At 39.2% G+C, this 21,304-nt stretch overlaps 1 protein-coding gene and 1 long non-coding RNA gene across 13 annotated transcripts in view; one reads left to right on the top strand and one right to left on the bottom strand.

The window, feature by feature from the left end:
- PEAK1 (pseudopodium enriched atypical kinase 1) overlaps positions 1-21,304 on the top strand; it is a 121,037-nt gene that overhangs the window by 60,989 nt on the left and 38,744 nt on the right. For 5 of the 12 annotated variants that reach the window (XM_054213507.1, XM_054213496.1, XM_054213500.1 and 2 more), the window contains one exon: positions 864-955. The exons of 3 other annotated variants lie outside the window; for them this stretch is intronic. The gene's annotated coding sequence lies outside the window, so the exon portion shown is untranslated. Of the gene's footprint in view, positions 1-863; positions 956-1,157; positions 1,324-3,062; positions 7,587-21,304 lie in introns of those variants that run through there. 4 more of the 12 variants (XM_054213499.1, XM_054213498.1, XM_054213505.1 and 1 more) reach the window with 4 other exon arrangements.
- LOC128914491 (uncharacterized) lies at positions 2,972-16,024 on the bottom strand. The gene is made up of 4 exons (XR_008468320.1): positions 15,551-16,024; positions 6,758-6,829; positions 5,916-5,977; positions 2,972-3,071 (listed from the first exon to the last, which is right to left on the bottom strand). It is a non-coding gene; the product is annotated as an uncharacterized LOC128914491 (long non-coding RNA).

Here is a 21,304-nt window from a genome sequence, read left to right as displayed (position 1 = left end):
ACTAGCACCGCAGCACTGGCATTGGCTTTTATGGATGTCCTAGCTGCAGGAAGCACTCCTCATCCAGCTTTCCCTCTTCAGTACTCGGGTCCTCATGACCTATGCTCTGTGCAGCCTCTCTTGTTATCAGCCTTTATTTCAACTCACCATCAAGATTAGCAAATTTTCAAATTATTGCCTTCTTTGGGGAAGAAATAGCCTTTGGTTTAGTTTCCCTGTAAAATTACACACTGGTATTTCGGTGGTATCCAATGTGGAAAGGATATGCCAGGAACTGTGCAGGAAAAAAAAAAGGCAATTACACGATTATTCTAAGAGCATCTGTAAATAGGTAACACCAGTCCATAGCCCCACGTGAAGTATGCTAGTTTGTATCTTGAGAACAGGTAGAACAAGGTCATATCTTTTGTGATTTCCCTGAGCCACTCACAGTTCCCAAGGAAAACATTTGGCCCTAGTGGGACAGAAGAATGGTGCCAATGTGGCCCTTGCAGCACAGGTTGTGAGAGACTGCTCTGGTAACTTTAAATGACCGAAGTATTCTTTTGAATAAAGATACTTGAGCAGAACGGAAAAGTTTTATGCAACACAGTAAGTCAGTCAATGTGAGCCCAGGAGCTTCAGAACAGTGTAGGCTGTGATGCCGACGTAAAACTTGCAGCTCTTCATCTGCTGAAGTCTGTACTGACCAGCACTTCTTGGGGTGCGGAGGGTGGTGGAGCTACAGCAGGTACCTGACTGCTGCTCCTGGCCGTGCAGCATTGTCCCCTCTGTGGCTGAATGCTTGGTGCTTATCGCTTATCTTCACGAGCCCATTCGACTTGCTGACCTGGCAGAAAATGACTCTTCCTCCCCATCCACAGGTTGATTTGCTGCAGTTTGAAAGCTGAGTTGGTTCAGAGGTGTCAGGAGAACAGCAGAGCCAGTACAAGAGAAGTGGTGAGGGTACATGAAGGTGAGCATCTTCAACTAATTTTGGTTTACAAATGTCTTATAAGCATAAGGGCCTAAAGGAAGTTAACAAAAACAATAATTGATAGAGAAAGATATACAACTTAAATTCCTTCTTCTTTATTAATTAAATATTTTCATAGGTAGTAATATTTGCATGCGTCTTTTACTGATTACCTTCATATCTGTCTGCGTTTTCTTTTCAGATTTAGATCTATTCAGACAGGCATCTCCAGCAGTGGCTGTGCAGGTATCTCTGAGCTGCATTTAGAAAATGGTTTTGCAATGTGGTCATATAAGTGTTACTACTCAACTTTCTGCATGTGAGCAATCATTCTTCAATGCCGTGGCTTATTCACTAGACAAACATAGGTAATTAGTTCATAAGAGCACTTTTAGTCTTGCAAGCCTGAAGTGTAAATATACACACAAGAAAATGAATTTTGTGTGATGAAATAAGTTTTTTCAATTTTCTTTTGTGTACTTGATTACATTTTTAATAGAGAATTAATATATGTTTTGCTATTTAGACAAGAATGCTTTACTTACTGAACTGCTACTGTGGAATTTTATATTCTCTAAGCATAGAATTTAGAATCACAGATTCTGTTTATTGACTGAAAGTAAGTCTCTTAGTCCTCAGTATCTAGATAGTTTCCTTGAAAGTCAACTGTGACAACTATGGAAAAACAGCTGAACAGATAAGTAACTGATATCCAAATCTGTACGTACATAACTGTTTCGGTTTTAGCCATACTCTGGTGAATCACTTATACATGGTTTGATGTTAGTTAAGTTAGTTTAGTAACTAGCTGCAAGCAAAGGGAATTGATGAAGACGAACTGTCTTCCCCCCATTCCCACAGGTCAACCCTTCTCCTTCCCTTTACCTGGACTAGCACGTAGCCAACGAAGAGGGAGGTCAGTTCCTTCCCTCCCCGCAAGTTCCCTTTCTTCAGTTTTGGTTTCCAGCAGGGGAATTTGCTGCAGGGTCCCATAAGCACCAATTCTGGAAGCACAGCTGCGCGATGGCTTATAGCATTAAATACACAAACTATGGGACTATGACAGGTTTCACTGTGTTTATAGCCCATATAGCCCTGGTCTCCATTTAGCCTGTTCATCTTTCAGTGGTTTTCAGCAATGTAAAGATGGTATGTTTTCCAAGCACATTAAAAGATAATCCAGTTATCGTGACAAAATGTTAAAGGTACAACTTGCAACAAAATCCAGGAGCTCTTCAAAACTTCCTCAACTCTACCTTGGCGTTCATGAGGTGATTAATCCTGTAGTGATCCTGCATTCCCAACCGCCTCACCTCATGCAGGAGTTCAAGCATGTGTCTCATAGTTTGTGTTGCAAAGATCTATGTAACTTCCAACATGAAGGATAATGTTTCCTAATTGTTCAGAGTTGAGCACTGACTGCAATAACTGCTAGCCTCTCTGCAGCGGTGTGCCACAGAAGAAATGGCGTTCGTGTTGAAACATGATTGGAGTCCACTGTAATGTTTAATGCATCATTTTAATGGTACTCTCAAAAAGCCTAGTATCTTGGTATGTTATTATCTCAGACTCTGCAGTTGTTGTTTCTTATTTAAATGTCGTATCTCACTTGAGATTTAATGTAATTAGAACCAGCCTGTGGAAAAATCTTTTTCTATTATGTCTTAGCTATTGTTCCAGTCAAGACGGTAAAGCAAATCAAACAGGATATAATGAAAATGATAAAACCATTTGCAAGAGCCAGTTTTCCTGAGGGAAGTAAAAGGCAGCATCACTTTTCATTTTGTTTTGTATTTCTAAATGTGGTGTGTGTGCCTGGAATAACTCCACTGAGGCTTGTCCGATACACCCGAGAGCAGAGTCAGGTACATCTGACAGCAATCTGACTTGATTGATACAAGAGGGAACCAAAAGTACCATAGCCAAAGATATTCACAGCCAAAGCTATAGCGCAACATGTGTTTCTCCGAAAGTGATGTTCTTGGTATGAAAGAGTAGGTAAAAGAATGTCAGAGGCAGGGAGTCGATTACCTTGGCCTGGTGTGTTGGAGGCAGGATCGCAGCAAGGCAGGTGGTCTAAGCTGGTCCCCCACTGCTGTGTCTGCTTAGGTGATTTCTGAGGAGTTCAGATGTTATTCCTCTACATCTTTTAGCCTTTATACTATGTTTATAATTTTATTTCAAAGCTGGTTTGCAATATCTTTTCTCTTTGTGCACAAACCACTTGTGAACAGGCTTTTGTATTGGCAGCATGTATTACCGTAATCTCTATTAATTCACAGTAGTATTGATAAACTTTAAGTCAGAGAGGCTTAATCAAGAGGCTGTGTGCTTTAGAATATAGTTAGAAATGCAGTGCTTTCAAGGGGTGATGGCAGGATTTTGAGTCTCACTATTTTAGCTCTCAACAGCTGTGTATCAATGGATCGAGTTTCCGAGTTGCACAAAGCCATGCCATTGCGAAGCAGCCATATTTATCTGTGCTGTGACGTTAGGCTCATCTTTGACGGTGGGGTTTTGAAAAATGCAGAGGAGCACAGCCAACTAAATCTGTCTTCATACTAATGTCAGAAGCAACAAATCAATCTTGTTTTTCAAAAGCTAATGACATAGAAATTCAAATGATCAAAATTCAAGAAATGCAAATGATCAAAAAATGATTAGCTTAGTACCTGCAAACTATTTAAAACTTCAGATGTAGTTTAAAAAAAAGAATCTACCTGAAACGATTCTCTTGTTTGTAAGTTTCTGGTTTTGGTGCTGTCTAATTTATAGAGCACTTGTGCAAAAGTTTGTCTTTTCTGTTCTCTTGAACTCTTTGGAACTGGGGAAATGGTAATTTTTTTCCTCTCCCTTTCCCCCCATTCCTTTTTTGTAAAGAAATGATTAAATGCTTCGAGTACAAATGCTGTCCATGAATATTTATAAGAACTTTTATAACATTTAGCAAGGCAATGCTTCATGGCTGTCTCTTTCTGAATGCACATAATAAAGTACCCATAATTTCTTTGAAGCTGCACTTGCTCTCTGTTAATTTGATCACAGGTTGGTAGGAACTGTAGTCTCCTCGGGGCTGTAGGGCTTGGTGATGTAGGGCTGCAGTTGTTGGTGATGACAAAACACAGAGATCATTGCCGCGTTCCCTACTTTTTGGTTAAAACACTTGTGTTTAACGTTTAATAAGAATACATTTTTCATGCGTCATTTACATTTAAGTTGCAGAAAATTGCTAGGTAGAAATCTGTTACCTGCATCGGATAAAATACCCAATTCCCTTCATTTATATTTTGTTCCTGGAAGAAGCAGAGTTAAATGTCTTCTGCTTGAAATCCTAGCACTGTAGAACAATGGAGTGGCCCTGGAGCACACTGCAAACCACTTGGAGGATCCTCCCGTTAATGCAAAAAATGTTTTAGTCTCCTCTTCTTCCTCTGCATATTGTCTGTCACTAATAGTGCATTCTGTGAATACCTAATAGTGTATATAATGCTTCAAAATGTAATGCACCCATTTCTGAAAAGCAAATGGAAACTAGTAGCTGTTAATAGCAGTATTTATCCCCTTGACATCCTTAAAGAATTTTGATCAGATGAAGCTCATGAGCAGTCTAAGGAGAGGAGAAAGAAGAAAGACTTTAGAAATACGCAAAAGGGAGCGGATAGAGTTTGTTTATTTAACAAAGCTGAAGATAATTTTAGAACTGGGTTTGGAAGTTCCTTGCTTATAACATTATGTATTATTAACCTCTCCCCTCCTCCTCTTTAAAATAGATAAATTCCCATAAATTGCATGTGTTTGTGTCCACAAAGTTACTATATTAATTGAAGATTTGCAGTGCTCCTTTAAAAGCTGGATTGTATTTTCTGTGTTGGAAGTTTTGTATTGGAACTTTGTAAATGATGTGTAGGTCTGCATGGCTGCATGTATTTTGGTAAATACTACACAAAAGAGCCTCCTTCAGCCACCCGTACCAGCCAAAGTGCTGCGGCAAACAGCCATCGCTGCTCACATTCGCCATGGGCTAAAATTTTGCTTTGGCCATTTCCAGTGGCGTAATGGTGAAACATTCCCAGTATCAGTGCTGGTACAGCAGACCCACTGCCAAGGCAACAGTGGAATTGTTCCTAGAACCGCGGCTGTGGGCAAAGCCATGTAACCTCACACGTACAACCTCACATGGAGTCAGCCACAATAGGTACCCAGAAGCATCTGGCTGGGTTTTAGTGTATCGTTGCTAGCTCTATTCCGATAGACTGGTTCCTATAGAGAGATGTTTTAAACCTTCAGTAGATTTATATCTTTCACTGGGATAAGCTGGCTGTCTAAATGATTTTTCCTGGGGTTCGTTACTAATATAGCTTTTTCTTTTTTTTTGTTTGTTTTATCATCTCTTCTCAGTTTTAAGTCCTCTTTTATCTGCTCACACTTATTTTAGCCTTCTGCCCGTGACGTGTATGGCTTATGTAGTCCTCAGTCTGAAGATCTCAGAAATATACCAACATATTTCGTACTTGTGAATTTCTTTCTTTTTGTGTGTGTTTATAAATACGTGTAACATATACTTCTCTGCTACTACAATATACAAACTACACAGGTGTATTTTTAAAGAAGACACTATTAGTGTGACTTTAACCCCTAAAATACTACTGTGCTTAACTTTCAGATAGTGATTTCAATCTCTTTTGCAAATGTTTTGGGCAGAGCAATTTTTAGAACCACTTTTGTGATTAGAAAAGGAGAACTGAAAGAGACAACATCAACAAGCAGTTCACATTTCAATTAAAGTCATGTACTTGCAGTATTAACATTTATCGCCGTACATTACAATAATAATATTGAAGGAAAATAATAACTCTCAGTGGTGCTTTAGTTCTATTTGCAAAACTTTTAAGCCAGCCACCTGATGGATAACCTTTGAACATGTAAGATTCACGATGTGGTTACCACCGTATGTACTCACCTGAGCTCTGGTTAGCAGTAGTAGTAATGCTGACTCTTGGTGTAACAGTCCGATGTTTGCATCTACGAGAAAACAAAGGTATTGCCCACATTGGTGTGGGATAACATCAAATCCATCCAAACAGCTTAAAAAAAAAATTAGTGTCCTTGGACAATAATAGCTACAAGAGTTTTTGAATCACATTTTTGATAGGGAAGATTGAAATTGGACTTTAAAAAAAATTAGTTTGACAGGTCTTCCTAATTTCTTTCTTTATACTTTATTTTTGGAGTATAAAAAGAAAGTGTGCAGCGGGAAATGAATAGGCATACCAACCATTACTATTCCGGAGGTCTTTTGAGACTTTCATTTGTCTATGGATCCTGGAATATTAAAGGTTCACAGAGATTTGAGGCAGAATTTATTTTATTACTTTTATACAGCCTCAAACTAGTTCTTCCATCACACCCTATAAAATCAAAACCCTCACTCAAGTAGTGAACTTGCTGCTAGAACTTCACATTTTGCTTAAAACTAGTTACTACAGAACGGCTCCACTGCTAAAAGAGAATGCACGGGCAGTATGAGGAATTGGCTTTTTTCCTTCTTTAGCTCAGCTCTGCAGACATTAAAGATGATGTTGCCTAATTTCAGCAAGCAGCCATCTCATTATCTCTGTGAAGTCTCTCTTCTGCTCTTTTCCTTTCCGGTTCTTATTTCTCCAAGCTTTAGCATGTAATTAAAAGAGTACAGTGGCTGAAGAGTGAAAACTGAATTTTTCCAAATGCTTTTACTTGTAAAATGTAATACATCGCCCACACGTCCCAAAGCAGTGATTGAAGATCCTGTCTAATTTGTCTTACTTGAGATTTAAGCGAAATCATCTGCTGAGTGTTTCAGACTATCTGTGTGCATTACGATTCATCCAGGCTTCTCTGAAAAGAAAAATGTGAAAATAAGACATGGTTAATGTACCAGTCTTTTATGTCTAGAGAACAAATTTAACATAGGACATTAGAGATATAGGCCTACAGTCTATCTTCTGACTACACAATGCTAATTAGTGTTATGAAACCATCCTTTTGTTAATCATGTTGAATTATATCAGAGTTGGAAGAACTCTCTGCTGGAACAGAAGTACAGTATGTTGGTACGAAATTGCCTTTGGCACAGCGGAGTGGGGCTGGCAGCGGAACAGCAGTCAACGGGAGCAAAGCAGAAGCCCTGCTAAACTGGTGTGAGTGTCCCTGGCTCTGCACCTGCGTCCTGACACCAGCTGGGAGCTCGCGGAGAGCTAAGGCTGAGTGGCTCGGCTCTGTCACAGTGGGGCTGCTCAACACTGCCCTGCTTTGGGAGGAATATCTTGCTTTGGCAGAACTAGAGATGAACGTGTGTGACAGGTTATATGGAGCTGCTCTGTATAGCCACTATATTCTGAGAAACACTGTTAGCTCTTTTGTGTCTTTCCATTTTTCTCTTTAGTCTTCTTGTCCCTGCAATACCATATGAAAGTAAGGAAATTATTTTCTCTCTACAGAAAAAAGGAGGAAAAAAATACTTTTATGTAGCAAAAATTTTTGTGTTAATACACATTGAGAAACCTGCACAGTGCAGAGCAAATCTGCTTCAGCTTCTCAGCATACTTGTATGAAGCAGCACAGGGGCCAAGTCCTGTAACTGCATACAGACACGGTAAGCAGCTGATAAATATCCTATTATTGAAATTTTGTAATTTAATTCTTTTTTTTTACATACTGCGTTCTGGCATCTAAACATAGAAATTGCAATATGTCAAACTCAATAAAGGCAGCAGAACTATCAAAATTAAGGCTTTCAGATCACTGTTAAACATACTTGGTTTCAACAAAAGGCTTTCTAAAACAGCTGACTTAAAAAAGCTGACAGTTTTCTGAGTGGTTGTTATATGAGAAATGGTTTGAGTAGGGGGTACTTAAAACAGCCATAGAAGGTGAAGTTAGTAGTGATTAATTTTCTGGCTATGCCAAAAAATATTTCTACAAATCTCTGTGGAAATTAAAAAAATTACACTTTGAATTTTAATGCAGATTGCTTGGACTGTTTTATTCTGTTGAATTGCTGCATGATGCTATTGCAAACCAAAAGATTTGCTTTTTAAAATAGCTTTAAAATAAAACACCCGTTCATTGTATTTGCAAAACCCCCTGTCCTCTCTTCCTCATGCCTCTGTACATCTTTTACCCAGATGCTGAATTTTAGTTAGCTATGAATGGGTATCTTCATTAACAAGTATACAAAAGGCTAAATTAACTTTTAAATATAGTATGTTTTAATTTAATTTCTTATTTGGATGTACTGTTATTAAGAAAGTAAAATGATAAAAATGCAGCATATATATTATGTGGATTAGGCCTGGCTATAGGCGACAGGTCTGAAACCGATTGTAGGTAAGAAGTTGTTACTGGCATGGGATGCCATATGTTAATCTTTGTCATAAAATTAGTCAGGGGGTGTTTTTTTATGAGTAGTCTGAAAGAAAACGTAGATAGGGAAAGCAGGAAATTTGAAAGCAGAGATAGTCACTGATTACATCGAAAAAAGGCTTGAGCCAATAATTTGTATTTATCACGTGCAGTTGTAAACTGGGAATGAAGAGTTTAGACCAGGTTTGCCTGACTTCACTGAGAGAAGCGAAGCTTGTGGAAGTCATGACCACCCTGTTGTCATGAGCTCTGGATAACCATATGGACTTAAAAGGACAGTGCCTGGTCCCCACACGCGGAGGAATCTATTTCAAGGGCAGGAAGGGTTTGTTTCCTCTGTGTTTGTCACTGGTATGAAGCTCTAGGAACGCTGTGTTGTCTTTTGGAGAGCAACAGTCCAAGGGTGCTAATAACAGTTCACAAAAGTCCCTAGTGATTAAAGGTTTGAGCTGCTTGTTTTACAGAGAAGATTTGAGAGGTTAATTTGCTAATTTTTTTATTTAACAAAAATAAAAGGCAAAGTAGAATCAGTAGTATGAGGGCAAAAGAAATGAGTAACGCTGTTGGATAGCTGTGGCAATTACTGTTGCAATTCACAATTTGACTAACAGCTGGGATCCCATATACTGTTTATGTAAGGATAACATATGCCACCATGTGTTATTAAGCCAAGTTTGAGCCCATAACCTTGAAATTTGCCATACAGATTTTTTTCTGTATAAATTGCAAGATGAAGTACTGCAGAGCGTGTAGTCTCTTCTGCGGGCCATACTTGGGAGACCTAGCATACGCATCACCTTCTTGTGCTTAGTGTTGAGGAAGCAGTATTGGGGGAGCAGGATTTAGATTTCTCAGCTGGTTTCCTGATTTGATGGAGTATTTGTATTGTCTCCTAACCTGTCTATAGAGACTGAGCCCAGGACCTCAGCAGGGAGCAGTGGGAAGAGTATTGCTACTACTGCCTTGCAACTTGATGCTGCTTACGGGGATGGGGGAGCAGGTCTTGGTCTCCCAGTTCCTCTTAGTCCACATTAAAATGCTTCTTAGCATTGTGAGCAGTTTAGTTCAAAATGGCATAGTGTTGCATAGGGCAGGAATAAAACCTCCCTCCAGACCCTCTAAGAGGGCAGGTAATAGCAGCCTTTTGTATTTTCCTCGGGTTGGCAGTGGCAGAATGTAATTGCCCTGGGTTTAGGGTGGTTTCTGTGAAATCCATTCCTGCACAATGGTGTACCTGTGGACTACGAGTAATAAAATATACTGTCAGAAAAACCTTGTTTGAAAGGTAAAGAATTCAGATGAGCGTGATTCTGCTTTTACCTTCAGAGCCCTGTAGGTTAGTATTGAGTCATCTTAGCAGTACAAGACTAGAAAATTTACGTTGTGTTTTTTCTGGATAGAAAAAGCTTTGCATTTTTAGGATTCTGCCAAGCACAAGTAGCAAAATTTATGTTTGGCAATCAGCTCCTCTAGGAAAACATTTATATCTGTAAAGAAGAACTAAAGAAAGAATTTAAGAGTACTGTTCCTGAAAACAATAAATGGTGTTGATTTTCTTTGCTAGAGCTTGTTTACTGTGCTCCGGTTTTGTTGTTCCATACTGTGTCCTGACCCATGAACGAGCGCTGGCTAGGTTTCAAGCTAGTTATTTTCAAGTATGATCAGCAGCCTCTTAATTAGCATCTGAGTGCTCTGACAGCATGGCTGCTCATAGGTGGAAGGAGCAGCTTTGTGGGGACCCTGGGCTGACAGGAGGGGAGTGGTGCGGGGTGCGCCAGGCTCAGCTCTGGCTACTGTTTGCTCCCTGTGAGAAGCCACCTCTGGTTTTTAAGTGGCTGGATGCAGCCGGATGCTCCTGCTGCCATCAAAGCAGCTTGGTTCTTAGGGTAGGTTTTGCCTGCGTGAAGTCAGCCTTCTCAGAAGCAGTAAGCGACTCCTCCTTTCCCTTTCTTTGTCTTACAGTGTTGGGGAAAAAATTATAGCCATTTTACATACTTGATAGGTTTAAACATCTGTCTTTGAAAATAAAGGCTATTTCTTCTCTCATGAAGTAAATAGAGCAAATTCCCTAGCTGCAAAAAGCAGTCATTGAATGTAAAGATAAAAACTAATACAGAATTTTTATTACATTTCCCTCTGATTCTGTCCTCGATTATATTTAATGATGCCTTCACTGTGCAGCTCCTCCATGTAAGGATTATTTTTAAGTAAGGAATCAGATTTTGTGGACTAAAATAAAATTACTAGTTTGACTGGGTTTTTTTCCCCTGCCCTATATCATGTCTTCTTTGATAGCCTAAAAAGATGATTACTGACTGTTACATGCCCTGTGTTGTGCTGTTAGTCCTTTTCTGTCACCACGGAGGGACACAGCTGCGTCACACAGTCCCTCCCAAGGTGCCTGGAACACTGATGTCTTGTGGACTTGGAAGATTTTCCAGGAGCTGTGATGTTGCTAACTTGATAATCAGGCTAAAGAGCACGAAGACTTCACCATCCCTGGAGGTATTTAAACAATGGGTAGACGTAGTGCTTAGCAACACGGTTTAGTGACGGTTTTGTCAGTGTTAGGTTGATGGTTGGACTCAATGATCTGAAAGGTCCCTTCCAACCTAGATAATTCTATGATTCTAAGACTCCTGGGTTCTTCTCAGTGGTCCACAACACAATGTTTTAAATGAAGTGAGGCACTGATTTTCTTGGCTTTTGGGTCTGTTCCACACTGTTGTTACAAGCATACTAGGATTTTATACTCGGTGAATCATTTGTAATGTAGGTGGTTGTATTTGATACCATTATGGTAAATCCACTTTGGTGCCAAATGGTAAAAAGAAGCAGAAGGCCCTATGGACAAAACAGAAGCCTTGTTTTGTCTGTACAGCTGAGTTGTCTGTGAGGACCTGTGCACCTCTGCGTGATACCGCTCTGCAAGCAGCACTGTGTAGGGGTGATCTGTACAGGGTAATGCATGGAGAAATTACAAAGAATGCAGTCCCAGTGTTTGGGGTGTGTTATCCTCAAAGACAGCCAGACACAACACTTTAATCATCAGAATAAGTAAACCAATAAATTTTTGTTTATTATGAATGCTAAAAGCATGCAATTTCAGTGTCTGCTAATTCCTTTTCTGAATAAAATTTCACCTGTGATGGTGCTTTTTATCCTTAATAGCATTCTCATCAGTGGTGGCTTCTCATTTTATGGGGATGGACTGTAGACAAAGCATAAGGAGTACCTAAGAATATCTGTTGTGAAGCGTCATTGTTATTTTCTTTTTAACTTCAACACTAGTAAACAATAATATCTTTAACCTTCTGACTTAAAGCTCATCACTCATTTCATTTCTGTGGCTTATGACTGCAGATTAAAATTTCCTGCATTCATCATGCCTGGTAAAGTAGCTTATTGGGATGAATAAATGACATACTAATTAGAAGAGTAGTTTGAGTGAGAATAAGCTGCTGGAACTAGTTTTGATGGCCAAAAAATTACCGGTAGCTAGTTTCTCAAGATTATCAAAGAGATCCTCAAATTAGAATGTCTGCCTTTGATCGCAGATGCAAGGAACAAGGCAAAATGACTGCACCAAGTGAAAGACAGTGGGAGGAGGTGGTTGCTGTGGAATGGGAAACTGAAGGAGTTTTCACAGAGTTTCAAGCCCTGTCCAGGCATTTGCTCCACCAAATAATGAGATATCAGTATGTGGCTTATGTTTATTTATATTTTCCACCATAAACTAGTAATGTATGTGACTTCAAAAGTTAAATTGTTTAGGTTAGTTGTAGAGAAAAATCCCTTTTATGTCATTCCCTTGTCATCTTATCCTGATTTTTCTATGTATGACAACATTCAAACAGTACTAAGCTTTTGTAAGACTTCTATCTGGCTACCTTACCTTTGCAATTACCACCATCTTACTTATGCATTGCTACGGATTTGTGTGGATCATTGCAAGACATGTGCCAGTGTAACAGTCGCTTGGCCCAAGCAGTTTATAGCCTGAGGTCCCAATTGCCCGTGCTTGTGTAGTCATAAAAAGTAGAAATGAACACCAAGACTGTTTCCAGGGCTGAGATATAAGCCTGGCACGAGAGTGACAAAACAAAGTGTGGGATTAGAGAAAGGGCTTACCACTGGGGGATAATGGCATGTTGGTATTATTGCATCATCTAGTTATTTTGCTGTGTTAAACTAAAAACACTGAAAGTAAAGAGTAGGATCTCATAAAAAGGAAAAAACTGAACCATGGCATGATCAAAGAGATGAATTTTGAGAAGGGCCTTGCCAAAGGAAGGCTTATATAGGTGAAATCCTGAACAAAAGGGACATGCCGTGGAGAGGTGGAAGAGGTACATAGTACAGGTTGGATGGAAGAGTATAGACCAGGAATCTTTAAGACAACGTCTTGTATTCCGTGGTTCTTCAGTGCCTCGGATCTGGTGAAGTGGGATCTGTGAAGAAACTGGGAAGAGGTGTGGGATGTCAGGAGACAGGTACCCTGCAGGCGGCATGGTCCCGGGAAGCGTGCTGCGGTGAAACAGTGCTGGCTACCGGCTGGCACCCGACTCCAGCAGCGACCCCATCCTTCACACTGCCCAAACCTCCCAAATGGACAATAAAGGAATAATCGGCTGATGAGCAAATTTTCTTCTCAACTCAAATAGTGAATGCTTTGTTTAAGCACTGAAATTGTAAGCTTTGGATTTACCCCACCTAATACAACTGCCAGTGTCTCGTCCTATGTATAAATGTTTAATTGTCTTCTGAATCCAGCTGACCTCTTGATCTCAGTGCCAGCTTGTTGCAGGAAGCATTTCATATGGAATAATTTTCTTTTTATTGCTTTAAAAATATGCTGCATTGGGTTTGTTGCTCTTTTTTTTTTTTTTTGAGACAGGCACTAAATGGGAACACCCAGTCTATCTTCTTTATGTGATGGATCATTTAATATAATATTATTTTGTCTCAATTCTGAACTAAACTATCCTAATCTTCTTGTTTCACTTAATATGGAAAGCTTTTCATCCCTTAAAATATTTTTGTGGTTGTTTTATGCTGCATTTCTTCCTGCGATGTCATAAATAGAACTGAACATAATATTCAGTAAATCATGTCATTGATTTTCTTACACTCAACGCATGTAATCTGCTGGTTGCCTTGCGTATTCTGTGGCACCATTTGAATGTCCTGCAATTAGTAATTTGTGAGAATTTCTTAAAAACTTCAAATAAAATTGTGCCATTTCTCTTTTGCCCATTTTTTTCATTGTTTGGTAGGAAGAAGAGGAAGTTTCCTTCCCAGAAGTCATGATAAAAAGCATGTCCCATTCATACCGTGCTTAGCTCCTTGCTGGACTGGCTCCGATGCTAAGGGGCCACATAGTTTTACGTGTAGCTCAGCCACCCAGTTCTCCAGTTTCTCCACAGCACATGGCTTTACACTGTCCAGCCCTACTGTGTTGCTGCTCTTAATTTATCAGTTATTTTTGATGTCTCATTTCTTACAATGGCTGATAGCGGTTTATTTTTAAACTTGATTCTCTCACGTCTTTATTTAATAACTCATAAGGATCTTGGGGAGGGGGTTGAGACTGATGGAGAGTAATCAACTGGCTTCTCTGCAGTGTGTTTTATCTTCTGTATTATAGCTGACCTCTTGCGCTGCCTGCAATCCACTCGTTCTCGCAGAAGTTGTCTGCTCCTGATACTGCTGTGGTTGGTTTGTCTTTGGCTACTTTTTAGTAAGATCCTTCACGTCCTTTCTACTGCTGTTCTGTATTTTGCTATCCACAAGTTACTTTGCAAAACTGAAACTGATATAGTTTTGGCAGTTGTGGGTTTTGCTGCATCAGGGGTTCAGGGTAAAGATCTTTGGAGCCAGAGGTTGCAGTAGTCCAAGGGAGGGAGTTTTAAGTGAACTGAAGTTGCAGAATTGATGAATTCAATAATACAGTGATGATACACAGTGTTTTCTTTCTCAAGCTGTGCTCAGCAGAAGGATAACCACAACCATTACGGGGTTTTGTAACTGTAGAAGCAGTACGGTGTTTTTCAGTTATTTCATTGTTGTTTATGGTGAATACGTTCTGGAGAGGTTTAGTAAAGGTTATTCTTCTAGATGTTTTCATGTGCACAAATAATGGGCAAAAAAGGTCAAAGGGCAGGATTTCAAGTTAAGCCCAGGAAAGGTAAATTGAAGATAATTAGATTGGTCAAGGTATAGTCATACCAGTGCATTTTGAATATGCTGTGAAGGGCTTAATTCTCATAATTTTGCTAAACAGAGTTGGGACAAATTTAAATGCACTGAAATTGAGGATTATTTTTTTTTAATTATCATTATCACGCTCGTTCCTGTCAGCTGATGCACTTACCCTTAATTTGCTGCTAGGTCTTGGAATGTTGTACACAGCCCTTTTTAGGAATCGAGGTAAACAAACTATTAATAAGTCTGACTTATCTTACTGGGTTTTTCTTTTAAAAAAGTAAAAAATGAAAGCTAATTTTCTGTGCAATTAAAAGTATCCCTAAAGAATGTGCAGCATTATCTGAATTATCATTGTAATATCACATATATGTCTGAATGGTCGTTATAAATTTAAGTTTTATTAATGCTACATGATGATTTTTTCCAAAAGGAAAAAAAATATATAATTTTAATAGTTTTCTGCAGTTAAGAATCTCTTATTATTGGAACTCAGAAGAGTTTGTATTCAAATACCTGCCTTGGCTGGTCTACTGGACCTCAACACCAAATGTGAGATGAGAGCTTGTCCTTATTATTGTTATTTGTGTTCTCAATGTGATGATGCAGAATCTCATCAGATTACCTGGCCAGATCCTGAGGATATTTCTTGCCTTTTCCCTGTTCTATGGCATTATCTACTTGGGTTAGGTAAATTGTGAAGAAATGCCTGCTTTCTTCTGAGGCATTACAGATTGCCTAGCCCTAGGCAGGTTTTTGCTCCATTTCATTGGTTATTTCTACCATGTTTTATTCTTATAGGGTTTAGGTAGAAAAAACATTCAAGGGTTTCCTTCACTTGGTTTTATGAAATATTTATGTAATTTAAACTCTTTTTAAACGAGGGAAAATATAGCGTGGGAGGTTAAAACCAGAAATAGATTGAAGTTTTTTTTCCTGATTGTTTCATACTGTCTTGCAGCAAGTTTGCAGCTAGGGGGTTTTCAGTACCTCAGGTAGAAGTGATTCTGTCGTGCTTTCCATCCATTGTACCCCTTGTATCCCAGCAGCGTCGTACCAGGGTGTTGAAGAGCGGTTCTAAAGTAAGTTGTCAACTTTCTAGTCTAGGTCATTGCCTCCTCGATATCCACTGCACATTCATTGCATTTTCTGCAGAACCGTTGTTTTATGGCCTTGGACAGTTACCAGGGCACTCGGTTCTCACTGGAAGGAAAAAAGAAAAAACTATCTGCAACAAGACAGAAGTTTTCTTTTTTTGACAGAAATGATAGTGCCTAGCATAATGGAAATTTCCATCTGTGCTATCTGCCATAGTCACAGTTCTGGCTTGTTACAACAATGATCCAATATTTGGTGAACATTAGTCCACTTCGGGAATAAAATTGTGGCAGTCCATAATGCCATTTGTCACTACTCAATTTCACATTCTTTCCCAGCATACCTCATGTGAAGTAAGTGCTGTGACTGAACAGGGTATCTCACTTAAAAGTCACGGTCTATTTCTTCATCTTTCACCAAATTGTAAGTCACTGTTCCCCTGTACAAAAATATATATTATAAAACACGCATTCACCTTTGTGAAGTGTTGCGAGATCCGGGAGTGCACTACTCATGTTTTTTCAAAGTGATACTTCAGCTTTTATTTCTAAACTCTGCTGTGGTACTATACAGCATCTTCTTTTTTTTGTTTCGTTTTGTTTATTTTCCCTTGCTTGATTCACATGTCATTAATAAGTGCTGCAAGATTATTCAAAGCGCAGTGCTTCCAGGTACTGAATGTAAACAAGTGTGTTTCTCAACATGCCTTCAAACTGGGACCATGATTCCCTGGCTGTGAAGCTCTTCTCTCTACGTTATATTTCATGTATCTAACAGATGTTAACAGTTAGCTTCACTTGGGGTTTTGCTTTCCTTTGAAGTTGCACAAATGATGTAAAAATTTAAGGAGGATTTTTTTTTTTAATAGCATGAAGGACAAAAACCCCCTAATTAGCACGTCACATTTGGTTTTGGTCCCAGTTATCTGTGCTTAGATGGTTCAGGGGCCCTGAATCAGTAAGTCTCGACACTCTCTGGGAGATGGAGCCTTTCTACAGCCCATTGCCACCCAAGCAGGACCGTACGTGTGAAGCAATGTGGAGCACTTCAGTTTTTCCAAAAACTCTCTTAAAATGTTTACAATTATATTAAAGTTTAAAAGAAACCGAAATCAGATACTGGCAAAGAATGACCACCACTTTATTCTTGTTCTGATAGACTTACACCGTTGTTTACGATGGTCGGTGACTGACCAGATCCCTGTAAGTGGTTCAGACAAACCCACAAAGCCGTAGTGGTTTTGTGGTGCTTGGGCACTCCTGTATAGGAGACCTAGGTTGGATTCCCATTGCTGAGTTTTTCAGTCTGAGGACGTGCCTGTTAATGGTGAGAGGTTCATGGGTTGTTCAGTAGTGATTTATTGGACTGTTGTCTGATAAGTTGGCTGATCAAAGTAATTTATTCCGCAGCGTAAAAATTGCAGGCCCGTTTTCATGAGTAGCAATGCTAAAGCTAAATGCCTTTTCCCTGGAGGAGGGCAAACAAAAGGAAATGTGCACCAAGTATCTCGTGATCTAAGAAGAGACCAAAGAGTGATAGTGTTAGAGTTACAAATGATGAAATGCACACTTGTCCATAGTGCTCAGTAATATAGCAGGCATTCATTTAAGGGGAGTTTTTTTGCAGCATACAGCATTGAAAACACATGTCTAATAGGTGCATTCATTTTAATATGCTCATTCATTGAGCAGGCCTGATTAATTAGTGCGTGTCACCATCTGGTACTTACTGAGACTATTCATTTTTAAAATGTTGAAATTGTAGGGAATGTTGCACACCAATTAAGTTCCTTTTAATTGGATTATGTTAGTATAAAGTATTACTGGAGAAAGGCCTTCATTGTGATTCAGCCAGCATGCATCTAAGGGAGACCCGCCAGCCTGAAATTACTTAGAACAAAGGGAAAATGCCTGAAATGCATGTTTATTACTATCTCTGTGCTCAACAAAGATGATGTCCACAAATAAGAGCCACAAAAATACTTCTGCATTTCTATGCAAGGTTCAGTTTCCTGATGTGAGGGTATCTCAGCCGATTATTTCATCTCCGCACTGCAACTCCCAATCTGGCATCTTCTCCCTCTGACCTGGAAAGTGAAATACGCTTTTGCCTTTCTGTTTGTTTGATATCAACATAAGAGGGCCAGACTGAGCCCTCCTGCGTGCAGTTGTGTATCTGCTGAAACGAGGAGCATTATTCTCATTTACACAACGAGCGATTTGGCCTTTAAAGCTGATAAACTGTCTGTGCTGACTCAACCATTTAGTGAATGAAGTATCACGATCTGCTGGCTGCAGCACCACATTAGGAGCAGAACTTGTCTGTCTGTACTTGTTCCTGTCACTGACTCACTTGGTGAATTTTAGTTACTTAGCGTCACTGCACTGCAGTGTTTCCATGTATAAATTGTGAATAGTTATGTTTATCAACTTACGTAAAAGGCTCTGAGATACAGGGATGAAATGCATAATGTTGATATTACGTATTTACTGTTAATGCTTCCTTTAGAAGCCTAACGCTGTTCTGTATTTAACATCTGAGGTTGTTATTGCCTTGATTTTGCGTCGATTAAGTATCTTCAAGTAAGTTCTGTCATCCAAACTACTCATTTCAGAAGAGTCAGGAGCTCTGCAGAGTACACCTTCTCCTTCCTTAGCAGGTACCTGGGCTGTCACGGAAACAGGGAAGTTACAGAAGGAAAGATCCCTAATCACTATTAAGAGATCTGATGTGTGACTGCCCAGATCTCTTGTTGACCTTCTTTGTTTCGGAGAGTAGGGTAAGAATTCTGAAATGAACAATGTCGGGATATTTTTTTCTTGTTGTATTTGTGCACATTTTCATTACCTTCAATGGTCTCTGCTGCCCCCTGCCAAGATGCAGCTGCTGTTAACAGCAATGGCAGCAATAGCCTGCATATGAGAAGAGTATTTTACATTTTTTAATACTGAAAGAACGTTTAATTTCTCTTCTCCCTCATAATCACTCTCACTATAATTATCACTAATAACAGGGAATCTGTAGCTGAAACAGTAAATGTATTTTCTTTAAAGGGAGAGGAAGACATCAGAAAAGTCACTTTTAGTTGGACAGAAATGAAGAAACTGAATTTTTTTTTTGAATGCAAATACTTGTTTAGACGTATTAAGGTCACTATGAATTTAATTTGTAATAGCATAGGGGTGCTTCTGATTTCAAAGTATGAAATTAATACAATGTTGGAATTCTTTTAGTTGTTTTCTTAAGATACATTTCCTCTTGTTTGAAGGTGCATATTTCCTCTTTTTGACGCTGCCTGCAGCTGTAACAGCACGTTACAGGAACTGCTCATCCTGCATGTGCCGAAGCCAATTGGAAACCCAGCTGTAGTTTACAAACTTGAGAAGTCAGTGGCTCATCTGCTTCACAGACTGGGTCAAAAATCATGTTAGAGAGAGCGTGGTTGTGATTAAACCATTTCCATTAGGTGCTGAAGAGCAAAAAATCTTTTAAAAAGTCTATACACAACTTACGTATTTTTTTGTGTACAAGCTACATGTCTGCATTTACGCAGATATGTCAAACATATGTTTTATTTTTAAGCTAAATTGCTGCAGGTGGTACTCCTGGGAGGTGGGCTGTATGTTTGCACAGAGCTATGACCATGCCATAGTTTTTACCCCGACTGCAGCCTTGTGTTGTGGTTCTGCTAAGTTTCCTGTAGTTCAAATTCATAGCAGTCATTTGGGTTAGAGGAAAACTGATCAGTATCAGTCTATCTGAGCAAATGAGAGCGAGTACAGCCAGTGGTAAAACATAAAAATGTTTTTTTATGTTTTAACACACACATGTGTGTTTTTTTATGTTTTAACACACACATGAAGGTGTGCAGTAGATGGCTTTCTCATTTCTACCCCAGCGTTATTAGCAGAAAATGCTTAGCCTGGAAGGCCATAAAGCTGTCTGGTTTGTCACAGGATTCTAGAGCACGTGCAGTTTACGCAATTTCAGAGAAATAATATCACCCAGTTACATCTTAGAAACCACACACATATGCACTAATCCTTTTGTTTAAATTGTTTGTTCCGAGGTTTTAGGTAAGGGAGAAATATATTTTCCAAGAAAACATTTAGTTTAGATTCCCATTAGTGTAACTTTACTCTTTTTATTTGTTAAATACACGAAAAGGAGGAGCTAATCCAGAGTATAAAATTCTAGTATGCGCGCATGCACTCTCTCTCTCTCACACTCTGATTTTAGGAGAATTATTTCTTAATGTACTTTTTCTCCTTACGCTATATCGGCTTGCAAAGTGCAGAAGCGACAAACGTTGGCAGAGATCAAAAAAATACAAAGACTCTATATATAAAAAACAAAGGCTGAAAGTTTGGGCAGCTCTCTGTCTGGCAGACTTTCTATCTCTTACGTCATATAGAGAAAGCTTTTGGCACTGACTTTTTGGCAAAAGGCTTTGTCTGGAAACATATTTAATCAGCATATGAAATCCGATAGCCCTGGTATACCACGAATGTGTCTGAAGATAGTCTAATAGAGTTAGACTTCAGCCCCATCTGGTGTTGGAACAGGATTGCTATATTGGAGTTTTCCAGCGTAAGACAGCCCTTTGCCAAAACACAGAGCAGTACGTGAGGAGACTAAAAATCCATGCAAGTGTCAGTTTTACTAATGGTTTCTATTGTTTGCTACACTGATGAAAACCAGTTGTGCCCGTGGTGAATTCCAGCATAGCCGTCCTGCTGCTGAGTTCCTAACCACAGGCTCAATAGAGAGCTGCATCTTGAGCCGAATGGGTTTATTAATACCCTTTCAAGGTGCCTATGTGATCAGCAAGTATATTTTCACACAAAGCCTGTAAGAATATAAAATCATTGATTTTCGATGCCTGTGTTTACAGAAGTAGCAGTGGACATACAGATTCTTTCACCTCAGTAAAATGACTCCAATAATTTGAGTTATGCAACAGTGACGAAGAGACCAGACTTGTGGATTTGGCTTAGGCGGCTTAAAATCTTCAGGCATTAATTCATTAAATTCTCAAATCCTGGATACCCCAATGACTATAAAACACAGCAGATTCGTGTTTGTTTTTTACTTAAGGCTGATCGTTTCAGGAAATAAAAAGGTTCTCTTTGAAAGAGATTTTCAATTCTTTTTCAATTGTTATTTGGGGGGGGGCGGGGTAGGTAGAAAAGCTACATGTGAAATAAATCAGGGACTAAAAATCCATAGCTTTGTTTTGAGGATATAGGAATGGTTTATTACCACTATTGTAAACTAAAGGAGAAGAAACAGTGACTTTCTAGAAAAGTTTCCCCAGCATTTTTGTCTGACTTTTCCAAGATTGCAGCCCAGCCTGTCCCTTCAACCAAAATACCTATCCACTTACATTTTGACTCTGACAAAAAAAGGGCTAAAAGGGCAGAGTTTGGAATTGCTTGAACATATTTTGTCACTTAAGCTGAGCTCATTCACATTCGAAGCTAAAACAAATTATCTCAATTGCATTTAGGAGAAGTAAACATACTCTTACTTTCCTGTCTCATGTTTAAGTAGTTATGTTGAACACAATGTGCACTAATCTTCCCTGTTATATCCTCTTCCTAGCATTTGTTCTATTGGGCCACATTAAAGGTCAATGGTCCTGAA

This window comes from Rissa tridactyla, chromosome 9, assembly GCF_028500815.1.
Source record: "Rissa tridactyla isolate bRisTri1 chromosome 9, bRisTri1.patW.cur.20221130, whole genome shotgun sequence".
NCBI classification, from domain to species: Eukaryota; Metazoa; Chordata; class Aves; order Charadriiformes; family Laridae; genus Rissa; species Rissa tridactyla.
Note: the sequence above shows the minus strand (reverse complement) of the source record. Positions and strands in the feature narration are given on the sequence as shown.